The following is a 14349-nucleotide window of genomic DNA, read 5'->3' as shown; positions in this document are numbered from 1 at the left end:
GAGACAGGAGTTGTTGCAGCCTGCTCTGTTCGGACACTTCAAGACGTTTCAGGACGGTGCTTTTTAGTTTGTCGTAGGGCGTCTCCTACGGAGTGGAGGCGAGCACATCGTCTACGGCGTGAGCGATGTCAGGTGGCAGGGCTGGAACGACGTGCAGGTATTTCGACTGCTGCGATGTGATGCGTCTAAGCTTTAAGCGGGCCTAGATTTGGCTGAACCACACCCTGGGGTTTTTGGGCCAGAAATGAGGAAGCTTTAACTCCGAGGCATTGGTTGTGGGTGATCTTAAAGTGCCTTCCTCGTCTGACATGGCTGCTGTTTTTCCATACGTCCGGATCACCACTTTTTAGCGTACTCGCCCCACGGAGGCGCGAAAAGAAGGCACCTACACTCCTTGAAGTTTGAGACAAGACTAGTTTAGTTTCCAATAAAAACAGGCTTCGAAAGCGACAACCAAAAAGGGGCGTGGCTGCGTATCTTCCACAGCCCTCCGGAGATAACGTGAGGCATGTTGGCCGCGTCTGCGCAGTGCGCCTCGTCATACGAATTGGTATGTGCACACAAATAAAGTTATCGCGATCACCGGCATTATGACCCGCTACAGGAGCAACGTTTCCGGAAGTGCAATGTGGCGCGAGGCAAACCAAAGCAGAATGAGATAGTGGGGTGGGGAGTAGATGTCGCGATCACGAGTGTCATATACGCTCTCCGAATCGTCCAGGGAGTTCAGTAGTCATCGTCGCGCAACTTGGCGCGCCGCATAGGCCTTCGTTATTGCATCCCGAGCCTACTCACCCGTGTAATTTAGTCCGGTCGGAATAAGCGTGTCAAAAGGTAGCACAGGGTCACGGCCAAACAACAGAAAAAAAGGAGAGAGCTCACTGGTGTCGTGTCTAGAAGAATTGTAGGCGAATGTAACAAACGGTAACGCAGTGTCCCCGTCACGGTGGTCTGTGGAGACATACACGGTGAGCATGTCAGTAAGGGTGCGATCGAAGCGCTTCGTTAGAACATTTGTTTGTGGATGGCGTAGCAGTCGAGAGCTTGTGTGCTGTGGCACAGGAGAGGAGGTGGTCATTAACTACTTTGGAAAGGATGTAGCTGCGCCGGTCGGTAAGGAGTTGCCGAGAGGCGCCGTAATGTAGGATGACGTCCTCCAAAACAAAATTGGCCACAGCTGGTTGGAAGCGCCCGTGTGATCGTGTATCGGGTTGCCTAATCGTTTGCTGCTTCAATCCACCAATTGCCCGCAGCTGACGCAGGAAAAGGGTCAAGCAGGTCCACGCCAACACGGTTGAATGGGTCTCTTGGGATATCCAGTGGCTGAAGGCATCCGGCAGGAGGGGTATTTGGTTTTTGTTCGTCGTTGACAAGGGTCGCAGGCTCCAGCATAACAGCAGACGTCGCGGTACATGCCAGGCCAGAAGAAGCACCGGCCAACTCTGTCGTAGGTCCGTGACACGCCGAGGTGACTGGCTATCGGTGCATCATGAAGCTGGGTGAGAACAGCCTGACGCAATGAAAGGGGGATGGAGAGTAGTCTTTCGGGACTGTCAGGACGCATATTGCAACGGTACAATACACCATCATGTAACTCAAACATTCGAAAAGAAGGGTCGGGCGTCAAAGACGTTACCATTCGGATAATACCATCCAAGAAGGTATCCTGTCACTGCTCGATTCCAATGTCGGGAAAAGCAGTCAGAGAACGTCGGCAGCAAAAAGTGTAGAGGAGTCACTGTCTGGCGGGTCCACAGGATATCGGGACAAGCAGTCGGCATCTTGATGCAAGCAGCCAGTTTTTTACAGGACTGAGTAGTCAACTTCCTGAAGGCGCAGCGCCCAATGGCCAAGACGGCCTGAAGGGTCTTTCAGGGGCGAAAGCCAACAGAAGGCGTGGGTATTAGAGATGACTAGAAATGGCCGACCATACAATTAGGTACGACATTTCCCGACTACCAAACAAGTGCCAAACATTCGCGTCCAGTACTTGAATACTTTCTCTCAGGAGGTGATAGTAGGTGGCTGGCATAGGCAACAACACAGTCGTGTCCTTGTTGTTTCTGGGTCAGGACTGCACCGACGCCCTAGCCACTCGAGTCGGTAGGAACTTCTGTTGGAGCTGAAACGTCAAAGTGAGCGAGGATAGGAGGAGAAGTAAGCAGCCACACTAGATTTCGGAACGGATCTGCCCGCTCAGTGCCCAAGATGAAGCCAGAGTCTTCTTTGAGGAGTTAAGTGACAGGGTGTGCGACGTCGGCGAAGTTGTTAACAAAGCCGTGGAAGTAAGAACAGGGGCCTAAAAGCTGCGAACGTCTTTGGTACAGATTGGTACAGGGAAATCTTTTACTGCCCGTAGTTCATCTTAATCAGGTCGTATCCCTACAGAATCAACGAGATGCCCGAGCACAGATATTTCACGGCAGCCGAAGTGGCACTTTGCTGAATTCAGCTGCAGTTCCACTGCACGAAATACAGATAAGATTTTCAATAGCTTTTCATGGTGCGTCGGAAAAGAAGGAGAAAAAACGATGACGCTGTTCCGGTAGCACAGGCAGATAGACCACTTGAAGCTGTGCAAGAGGGCGTCGATCCTACATTCGAGCGTGGCGGCCACATTGCATAAACCGAATGGCATCACTTTAAACAGGTAAAGGCCGTCGGGAGTGATAAATGCCGTCTTCGTATGGTCCATGTCATCAACGGCAATTTGTCAATACCCGAAAAGAATGTCAATTGAAGAAAAATATTTTGCACCATGAAGGGAATCCAGGGCATTGTATTTGCGTGGCAAAGAATAGACGTCATTTATCGTGGTCTTGTGTAAATGCCAATAATTGACACAAAATATCCAGCTATTGTCCTTCTTGCAAAGTAGAACATGGGACGCCCATAGACTGCAGGCAGGCTCGATGGTATTCCAAGAAAGCATTTTGTTGACCTCCTGTTGGACGATGCACCGCTCAGCATGGGCATCGCGGTAAGGTCGTCGATTGATGGGACTCGTATCGCCTGATAAATCCGGTGCTTAACAACAGACGTCCGGCCGAGGGGGCGGTCGCCAATGGCGAAGATGTCCAAAAAAGATGCAAGGAGGGAGCACAGGTCGTTAGTATGTTCGGTTGGTAAGTCGGGCGCAATCATCTTGGTTAAAACACTTTGGTCTGATAGGGGAGTAGACAAAGTTTTCTCTGCACTCGGGACACTGTCATAACATAGAGTGCAAATATGGCACTTTGTCACCGGCATGCTGTCAGCGAGAGATATACCATGAGGGAGAACCTGTGTACATAAGCCAAAATTCACTAGTGCTTGGCAGGATGCGTTCGCTGTTCTAGCAATGACGGCGTGAGGAAACGCAACGTTGTGCGAAAGCAGTACGTCAACATTGAGGCTCACGATATGAACACCCTCTGGGACAGGTGGAATAGGGGAGATGCCTATGTAGGCAACTGTTGATTGAGGGGGACGCAGGTGTTCTGCGCAACAGAGCCGACTTGGAGGGCAACTGGGCGGAACAACAACAGTAGCTAGAGAGAGTTGCACTGTACCGACAAAACAGTCTATCAAGGCTGAATTTTTCGACAAAAGTTCGTCACCCAAGATTATGTCGTAAGGGCAATGTTCTGCAACATAAAACAGGACTGATGTATGATGTCCGCCGACGCTGACGCGAGCTGAGCACACACCAATCACGGTGACTGTTCCGCCATCGGCAGCTTGAACCACAGGAGTTGTACCAGGCGTAAGGACTTTCTTCGATCCGTGTGCTAAGGTCAGCGTTCATGATAGACGGGTGTGCACCAGTGTCATTGGGTACAGTAGCTGGTAAACCGTCCACGTCAACATTGATAAGGTTCCAATGTGCGAGCAGAGTCAGTAGAGGATTTCGGCATCGGGTCGGTGTTACAGCATCACCTCCAAGAGCTGCTCCCATCAGTTTTCCGGAGATGAGCGCTGGAAGAAGCATGAAGACGGCGATCGATGAGATGGGGGCGAGCGGGAAAAACGGCGTTGTGGCCAAGGGAAGCGGCTGAATTGAAAGAGCGGGAAGTTGTCAGGCGGAAGCGGCTCCGGTTGCGGAGACGTGGTGAATTCCACGCAGGTCGACAAAGGGGTGGGGGGGTAATTTTCGTAATTTTTGTTACAGTGTTTGTGGTTCATAGAGAAACGTTTCAACGTAGCTTGTCAAATCATACAAATACAAATGTAATACTCATGATACTGCTACAAAAGTGGATGTAACACTGCAGACACAATTCAGGTTAAAACGACATGATGCCTGTACCATGGGAGTGTTTATAATGCGTAACGTTTATTACATTGTACTGATGTTACGTCGTTACGGCTGCAAAGGACTTCTTCAATAGCAATATCAAGACCTAGCGTGTATCTGTGGTACAATACCAGATGGCTATGCAGAATGCCTGGAATCAAGTGTTGCTAGACTCCTGGCTATATTGTTCGAATTCATCAGTTCAATGCTGCTAATGTCGGCTTTATAGCGTAAGCTACAGTGGCCGAAGTTGAGGAGCCGAAGTTGAGCTTCGCATAGCTTAACCTGAGCAGTGCCTCGCACAGGTGAAAAGCAGAGAGGTCACACGGTGAAGGTCTGGAAGCTCTTGATATGACGTGTCACTAATGGGTTAGGGCATAACTCGTGCGAACTCACTCCATAGCCTATCTGTCCTTCCATCCTTCAACCCGTCCATCCGACCCGCAGGGGCGCTGCTTAAGGAGGCGTTTGGTATGTAGTGACACCACGGACCCCAGCTAACGGTGTGGTTTCGACTCTCTCTCCCGCCTAGCCGTGCGTGGCCTTGCCATCTCCTGGGAAAAGGGGATCCTTGGGATCAAGTGGACGCCGGGTAATTCAACCTTTATGGCCCACCGGCAGAGGCAACACACCCCTTTGGCCCCGGCTTCACGTAGATGGCACCCCTGGCCTGACCCAACCAGAGGAAATCGGCAGTGGCCTTTTCCTGTCTCTCCCTTCCGACGTCTTGGTCTAGCTCTCACACTTTTTATCTATCCTGTGATCTTCTCTTTTCCGTTTACTTGCAAATTTACTGGCGACAAGTTAACCTTGTGTGGATGCCAAGTCTTTGCTATGCCATATTAGGTTATAGCAGTGCTGTACAGCTGGCGTCCACACGACTTGCCCAGCTTCTCTTGCCACACCCTGGTAGGGCTTGGTGGTGGGCGGCTGGCACCGCTGCTGAACGTAAACGACCTGTTGTGTTAGGTTCATTCTCTTTCAAAGCTAATCGTAACCTGAAAAGGCTGCGCACCGAAGCAGTAACCACATTCTTTTCAAGGACCAACGGACACTTTCCAAAGTACCGTGTAATACATAGTGAACAGTATGGTGGAAAATTCAGAGCCATCTCTTCATTCTTAGTAGCAAGAAACCTAAAGAGAAACTAGGAACTGGCTATAAGGCCTCTAAGATGTATAGCGGCGATGCGCTGCTTGAACTGCGAGACAGGAAGCAATATTAGGTCCGTCAGAATTAGACATTAACTGGAAATATCCCTATCACAGTCAGTCTACATAGGTCTATAAATATTGTTCGAGGTGTTGTCTCTGATGACGACTTCCTGAACCTAACTGAAGCTGAGCTTCTTGACGGATAGAAAGAGCAAAATGTTGTAAAAGTTCAAAGAATGAAATTCAGACAAGACAACACAGGAAAGCAAACAAAACACATTATACCTACATTTGAATGTAGTTAACTGCCCGAACACATTGAAACAGGCTACAGTAAATTCCCAGTGCGACCGTACGTACTGAATTTGCAAAGGTTCTTCAAGTGTCAACGGTATGGGTTCATGGCTTCCTTGATTGCCGGGGACAATTCACATGTGCCAAATGTGCATCAAGGACCACATCTCTGACAAGTGCAATTCTCCAGGTCACTGTGCGAACTGTGGGGGTGACCACCCAGCATACTCCCGATCGTGTCCAGCATGGAAGAAGTAAAAAGACAAAATTACATTGAACGTGATGGGAAACATCCTTTTTGTGCAGGCTAGGAGGAAATGCTCACCATTTAGCGGCACAACCTACAATGATGTGCAGCGATAAAGTACAGCGCCGCACCAGCCTCAACCACTTGCCTGGCTCACGCAGAGTCAGCCGATGGCTGTGGCAGCTGCCTTAAAGCGGCAGTAGTTAAGTATACTCCGCTAACTTGTGAACAGGAACAGGTGACTCTAGGGCCGTCGGTTTTGAAGGCCTTGTCACAGCAAGCGAGGCCCCAAACTCGAACTAAAGACCCACATGTGGGGTCTTCCAGTGCCTCTCAGGAGGCAATGGAAACAGCACTGGTAGCTCTGGGGCCGAAACACTAGCGTGGTTCTCTGAACCATGGCAAGAAAACAAAAAAAGCCAATAACGGGGCCGGATGATAGTCCTGCTGCTTTAACCCTAATGTACACTGATCCTATTAAAATATATACAGCACCATTTTATGCTTATCATGCAGACACAAATACTGCAGTGGAAAATCCGAGGTCTTCTCTGAAACCTCCATGACCTACACGAACTGCTCCACAAATTCAATCTACAAGTGCTATCTGCACAATGGACCCACTTCAAAGCACACATAAAAACTTTTTACGGAATTGTGTCGTTTTTAGAAGGGATCGAAATGATGCAATGGTATCATTGGGTAGTGTAGCTATTATTGCTAACCAAGGAATAGCATCCACGCATGTGACTCTTCAAACTTCCCTTGAGGCTGTGGCATGGTCGAGCCGTTATCTTCAATAAACTCACCAGAATTCGCTCTGCCTACATACTTCCGCACCACAATTTGCAAAAATATGAATTGCAGTCTCTAATAAACCAGCTACAATAACCTTATCAAGTCCTTGGGGACTTCAACGCACATAGCAGTCTCTGGGGTGACTGTCGTTGCGATGCACAAGGTCACCTGATTGAACAATTTCTTTTTTCTTACAGCACGTGTCTTCTGAATCCAAAAGTCCCAACATCTTACAACTTCGCAAATAGAACACTCCCTTCTATAGATCTCAGCATTGCGTCTCCGTCTCTTCTTTCCCTCCTTAACTGGGAATTTATCTGAAATTCTTATGAAAGGGACCACTTCTCCATAATTCTAAGCGCACCAATAGCAAATGTATGTCCTCCACCAGTTCCTAAATGGCAGACGGGTGCAGCCGATTGGAAACAGTTTAGGAACCTAACTCTGTTAAGTTGAACTGACCTGTGTACCTTAAAGACAGAAGCTCCTGTTGACTACATTACAGCTTTTCATATCGACGCTTCAACACAATGCATTCCTCAATCAAATGGACAGTATGAAAAACGACGTGTGCCACGTTTGAATAACGATTGTCGAAACGCGTGCAAGAAACAAAACAAAGCCTGGAGGCCACTGCGGGACTCTCCAACAGCAGACAACCCCACTAACTTTCATACCATAAAGTCTGAGAGTAGGAGGACGCAGGGACAGGCGAGACGAGAAAGTTAGAAAAGTTTGTGGCGGGTATCACTTCCTATACACCCGAGCGTAAATTCGGGAACAGGGTCAGTTTGATAATCGGAAGACAAGCATATTTGCTCCCACTGGTGATCTCAGGGCAAGAGTTTGGAAAATCAGGTAAACTGTCTGGTTTAGCACTTCCAACACGTGTCCAGCTCGTCGAATTAATCTGAGGCTTTGCAATGCTACAAAACAAGAATAGAAAACCGGAAACTAGAGCGGAAATGTACAAAACACGAAGCATATAATGAACCGTTTTGTTTGCCTCAGCTATTGCTATCTCTAAGCTGCTGCAACAAGTCGGCCCCCGGTTCTCATCGTGTATTATATTGTCACGTTTCTCACGACAAACTTGATATAATGAGCTAGTTGAGTCGACTAGCCAAGCAGCTGCTTAGATAGATCGTCTTTTTTTCACCTTTCATGTGCCGTGAAAAACGTCGTTTTTTTGTCGTGGAAAACGTGACAATATGAAGTGTTAAGAAACCTACCTGCTGAAACACAAAACACCCTACTTTGCCTCTACAATGCTGTATGGTTTTTGGGCGAGCTACTTACTTCCTGGAAAGAGACAATTGTTATACCCGTTTTAAAACAGTGCAAGGACCCATCCAGCATAGCGAGTTGCAGGTTCATCGCATTCACAAGTTGCGTATGTAAACTTTTTAGAAGATGATAAACAGGTGCCTGATACATTTTCTTGAAACAAACAGGCTATTTGACCCGAACCAGCGCGGGTTTCGAAAAGGCAGATCCACCATTGACCACCTGGTACATATCGAGGCAGAGATCAAAGGCGCTTTTGTCTACAATAAATACTTTCTATCAGTCTTCCTCGATGTGGAAAAAAGCTTACGACACGACATGGCGCTTTGGTATAATAAGGGACCTGCATCACCTTGGTGTGCACGGTAGAATGTTCACCATAATCGAAAGTTACTTGTCCAACCGGACAATCCGTGTAGAGTGAGGGCAATGTGTTGTCTCAAACATTTATTCTTGAGACAGGTGTGCCACAGGGTGGTGTGCTTAGTTGCACTTTTTTATTATCAAGAAGAATTTTTCGCGTCTTTGTATCCCATGAAAATATATTCTATTGCGCATATGTCGACGATGTGCAAGTAGTTTTTAAGTCATGCAATCTTGCAATGTTTGAGTTACGGGTGCAATTAGTTCTGAACAAATCACAACATGGTCAGTTGAGAATGGTTTCAGCTTTAGCGATCTAAAAAGTACTTGCGCCCTGTTCTCTCGAAAGCGAGGCCTTTGTGCTCACCCAGATATCCCCCTTCATGATCATCACCTCTACATGAAGACGGACCACAACTTTTTAGGCTTAATTCTAGATAGCAAGCTGCCATTCATATCACACATTAAGTATTTCAAAAATAAATGCTTAAAAGCAATGATTGCTTTAAAAATATTGTCCCGCACCACGTGAGGTAGTGCTTAAAGTACAAAAGCCTCATATGCACCCGCTTAGACTACGGGGCAATAATCTATCAATATGCAACACAAAGCGCTCTACTAATGCTTGATCCTGTCCATCACCAACGTATTCGCTATCTACGGGTGCTTTTCACACTAGTCTTATAGAAAGCTTCTACGTTGAGTCGAATGAGTGGTCCCTCCATCTGAAGAGATACTGCATATCATTTGTATATTTCCTGAAGGTGAACCCAAACAAGGATCACCCCTCACCCCCCATAGTCAATGACGTGTCCTCCTCAACTCTTTTTCACAACCACCCTTCGCTACGACAGTCCTACGCACTGCGTGGGAGGAACCTGCGGAAGAAATGAATGTGCCACTTCTCGAGCTGCATCTGGCAGCCCCCACGGCAAATCTCCCACCGCTGCCGGGACCATTAATAGATTGTGATGCGTCGTTCATAGAAGTCACGAAACATGCTCCTTTTCAACACATCTGAAAATGCTTTCTTGAACTGCAGCACAAGTACGCCTGTCTTGAGTTCTTTACAGATGCTTCTAAATCTCACACTTCTGTGTCATACGCAGCTGTCGGTCCATCTTTTTCAGATGTCGGCGTTCTGCACTCAAATGCAGGCATTTTCACAGCAGAAGCCTATGCGATTTTTGTGGCCGTGATCACATTAAAGAATAAAACTACAGTATGCAGTAATATACACCGATTCCCCGAGTGTGAAAAAGGCGTTAAAAACAACGAAAAAACACAAAAACCCTGTCCTTGTCTCACTATACACAATATTATGCGAGTTTACCCGCTTAGACAGCACATCGTGGTGCGCTAGGTGCCAAGGCACCGCGAGATCCATGAAACCTGTTGGCGTATCAGCTAGCAGCATCTGCCCAGAAAAGCGCTGCCAATGCTGCCATAGTTATTCCTGCACTTGACTTCAAACCATATCTTAAACCAAAGGGGAGGGATTATTGGCAGCGGCTAAGGGACAGACAAACGCAGAACAAACTTCATCTCATACAGCCACATCTATGGAACTGGCTGTCAGTTTCGATATCACGCCACACAAAAGTTACACTCACAAGATGAGGGACAGAACACACACACAGTACACACTCATTCCTTTTTGTCTGGTGGTGATCGACCTTTGTGTGATAAGTGTGGTGAAGCACTCACTGTCATTCACATCATCATTCAATGCACTGAGTTCGACACCATTAGAAAAAAAGCACTTTTCATTAGCTTACCGCAAACAAGTTTCTCTGCATCCTCAAATGCTGATAGGTAAAGAACCAATTTTTAAATATGTGTCATTGTTTGCATTTTTAAATGGTAATAAAGCTTTCATGTCGTATATCAAGGAAATCCGTAGGGCGGCCTCTCCTCAGAGGCTGTTTCCGCGGTAGTTACTGGCAGGAGCACCTGCTTCTTTGTATAGTCTTTGGTAACAAAGGCCTTGGGGAGGCATTCGTTCTTTTTTATCGATCGCTCAATTGTAGGTATCATTGTTATTTGGAATTCATCCCACACCCATAAATCACCACAGATATCAATGCCATAATTTTTTTAATTATACACACCCTTATATGATTGTATTAAACACGTAATTTTAGGCCTCTATACAGCCACAATTTACACCGTTATCGCAACCAATGGTCATCGCTAACATAAAATACAAAACATGGCGCTCTTTCGCCACGCATGGCCGTTGCGCAACTAACCTCCACTAAACAACAACAATCCATTCATCCGTCTGTTCCTCCGTCCCTCTGCCCGTCCATCCGTCTGTCTGTCTGTCTGTCTGTCTGTCTGTCTGTCTGTTTTTCTGTCTGTCTGTTTGTCTGTCTGTCTCTCTGTCTAACCTCCACTAAACAACAGCAATTCATCCATTCATCAGTCCATCGATCCGTCTGTCTGTCTGTCTGTCTGTCTGTCCAACAGTAAGCATGATAACACATTTATAGACAACAACAGAAACTGTGAATAATCAGCTGAACCATAGCGAATGCTACGTATATCGTCACACAGCCGAGACACTATTTTTTCCTGATGCTCTTTCCAGTGGGTGGTCACCCCTGGTAACCACCTTTTCTGCATTTTTAGGGGCGAAGCTCTTTATGCCACGGGTCTTGCGTCCAGGATGTATGTATGTTAGGCATGTGAATAGTAATATTTTTTTCGAAGCAAGCTCGAAGTGATTAGTCCTAGGGATCGAATACTTTCGAAGCGAGTTCGAATAAAGTCTGAAGAGCAAAACTGAGCAGTTCAAAGTTGGATTATGCATAAATTCATTATTTTTGAGGTTGCAACGTACAAAGGAATCACAGATAATTTTGTTTAACATATCTTAACCTGTCAAAATTGTATGTATATAGACTAGTTGTAGAAGACGCTTCCTTCTACACAGATAACAAACCTACAATCCACACACATACATAAAACATCACAGAAATCCATTTGGTAATATATTTCAAGTAAAACAATAATCGCATTTAGACTAGCAGCTCCACAGCCGTGAAAAAGATGCCACCTTCTACTAGTTAAAATGCTACATCACACAGAAAAAAGACCGTTTGATAACGTGTTTCAGTAAAAAATATCACACCTCTACATGCAAGTAAAAGGTGTTGCCTTCTACAGTTAACAAAATGATAGTCAAAATTTATCACGGAGAAAAACTAGTTGCTCCACATGCTGGAGAAGAAGGTGCTCCCGTCTGCAGGTCACAATGGCACCCGCTGTCGAAAATAACTTTTCGCTTGTTGTCTGGGTTGCTAGCACTGAGAGGTACCTGCGGGCTACCCTAACAAGGGTAGCCCGCAGATACCTCTCAGTGGCTGCCTTTGCTCTTGCACCAATCGAGTGGGTCCTCACAGCGAGAAAGGAGAGGAGCTCTCAGGTAGTTCTGAACATCATCTCTGTTTATTTCATTTATTTATGCCATACACACAGCGCCGCATGGCATTACATAGGGGGGGGGGGGGAGCAAAGAAAAATTCAAAGCTTACAGTTGGTAACAATCGCTAGCAGCATCAGGAAAACAAATACATATAGAAGAAGATCACGAGTGTACACTGACGTGCACCATAGTGAATCATTGTGCAAAAATAAAAAACAATACTGCAAGTAAACAAGCATACAATATTTAATTTGAGAATGAAGTGTATTATAGTGATAAAAGCACAATTACATGAACAAGAATGCACAATAAAGGAAAGTACAATGACAAGCATATAGCAGTCATCACTAGCAGTAACATGAGTGAACAGCAACTCTAATACAAGAAAAATTATTTGAGCAGTGAAAAAAGTATGTCATTGGACGATATAGTTGTGACAGATTTCTCTAATTGATTTCAGTCCCATATTGTTCTAGGAGTGTGTTCTGCAGGGAAATTCTATAACCTTATTCTTATGGTCAACCCTATGGGAATAGAAATTACGTGCCTTTATGTAAAGATGCCTATCAATGCCAACTTTTGAATGAAAGATGTTGTGGAAAAACTTCAAGCGAAGTCTGCGTCTTCGACAATCTAGTGTATACCATTGTAATAATTCTTTCGCGTGCGTAGGACTGAACTCTCTGTCGTAACGTCCACAAACAAATCGAGTGGCCAAGTTCTGCACCCTTTCAAGTTATTCTGTGTCGCATACTGTTGAGGGGTCCGAAACGACACACGAATAGTCAAGAACGGAACGCACATATGTTTTATAAAGCAATTCTTTAGTCGACATAATAAAGTTCTTCGCGTTACGGCGAAGGAACCCAAGCGCTTTCCCGGCCTAGCCTGTTACATTGTCAACACGTCGCTGCCAATTTAAATTAGACGGTAGGTACACTCGTAAATATTTGTATTCATTAACCTTACTTCTAATGACATTGTTAATCGTGTACGATGTCTGAGACTTTAATTTCCTTCGAGTAAACTCCATGTAAACTGTTTTATTCAAGTTCAACTGCATGTGTCATCGTGTACACCAATCACTGATTTTGGTCACGTCTCTGTGATTGAACGCTTCGTCCCGCGAATCCGTAATTTCCCTATGCAAACACAGTCGTCTGCGAACAACCGCATGTGGGATTCTACGCCCTAAGTTATGTCGTTGACGTAAATCAGAAATAAAAGTGGTCCCAGTACCGACCCTTGGGGGACGCCCGATGTTACCTGCGATGCACACGAACTGGCACCATTAACGATTACAGTCTGCTGGCTTAATGTCAAATATACAGCGACGCATGCGATGACCTGTGAAAAAATGCCATACATAGTCATTTTCTCAAGAAGTAAATGGTGTGGTACAGTATCAAAGGCCTTCTTAAAGTCTAAAAAATGCAGTCAATTGTTTTTCTTTTGTCTAACGCGTAAGCTATGTCGTGCGTAAATTCTGTCAATTGGGTAGTACAAGAAAAACCTCATCGAAACACGTGTTGCTGTGGCTTAAGTCGTGAATACTTATTCATGTGTTCAACAATGGAGGTATATATTAGGTACTCAAGTATTTTACATGCCACACTAGTCAGCGATATAGGTCGGTAATTAGAGACGTCCCTCCGTGGACCAGACTTATGTATTGGGACAATCATTGCTTTTTTCCAATCTGAAGAAAGGCTGGCATTTGGGAGTGATTTATCAAATAGTACCTTTAAAAGCTGCGTTAGTGTTGGCGCACAAAGCTTAAGAAACGCATTTGTGAGGCCATCTGAACCGTACGCTTTTGAGCTGCCTGATCTTAGAAAGAACACTTGTATGCCGTGCGTGCTGATGTAAATATCCTCCATACTATCAGTTCGTATGTGATTTAAGTGGTGATCACCACCTCCGGGTGCTATCAGCGGCGTCAAAACAAAACTGAAATAACGATTGAGGCAGTCAGCTTTCTCAATGCCGTCATGGAAGACGTCATTACCTAAAATAAACGTTGGTATCGACACATTGTCTTTACCATTTTTTACATGTTTCCAGAATTCTCTTGGTTTATCTACGAGAAGGGATTGCAAAGATTTAGGGTAATCACATTTTACTTTAAAGGTGCACGCCTTAACTTCAAGTGTTACATTTTCAAGTCGTAACTTATTGATATCGGTCGGGGTATCACAAAAAGTAGGGTAACATCTCAACCGTTTAGTAGCAGTTATGAAACTGGGTTGGTTTGGAAAAATTAAATCAAGGATATTATTTTCCCGTGTGGGCCATTTGGTGTAGTGCATGCAGATTCGCGATAATATTCATCTCTTGAGCAGATGCCCCAGATGACGATATCGTGGTGGAGTTCTCATGCCAGTGACTGTTTGGCAAGTTAAAATCCCCCCCTCCCCGATAATCATGAAGTTCGAATGCACCTCATCAATGGCATTTGCAAGCTGTGACATCAGGTCTATAGGAGAATCAGGTAAACGAT

General features: G+C 45.6%; 1 protein-coding gene across 1 annotated transcript in view; it reads right to left on the bottom strand.

Moving 5' to 3' along the window:
• The window catches only part of LOC119178295 (uncharacterized), a 110360-nt gene that overhangs the window by 41957 nt on the left and 54054 nt on the right, over positions 1–14349 (bottom strand). The gene's annotated exons all lie outside the window — the stretch shown is intronic.

This window comes from Rhipicephalus microplus, chromosome 1 (genome assembly GCF_043290135.1).
Source record: "Rhipicephalus microplus isolate Deutch F79 chromosome 1, USDA_Rmic, whole genome shotgun sequence".
Lineage (NCBI taxonomy): Eukaryota > Metazoa > Arthropoda > Arachnida > Ixodida > Ixodidae > Rhipicephalus > Rhipicephalus microplus.
This window is presented reverse-complemented; position numbering and strand designations above follow the sequence as displayed.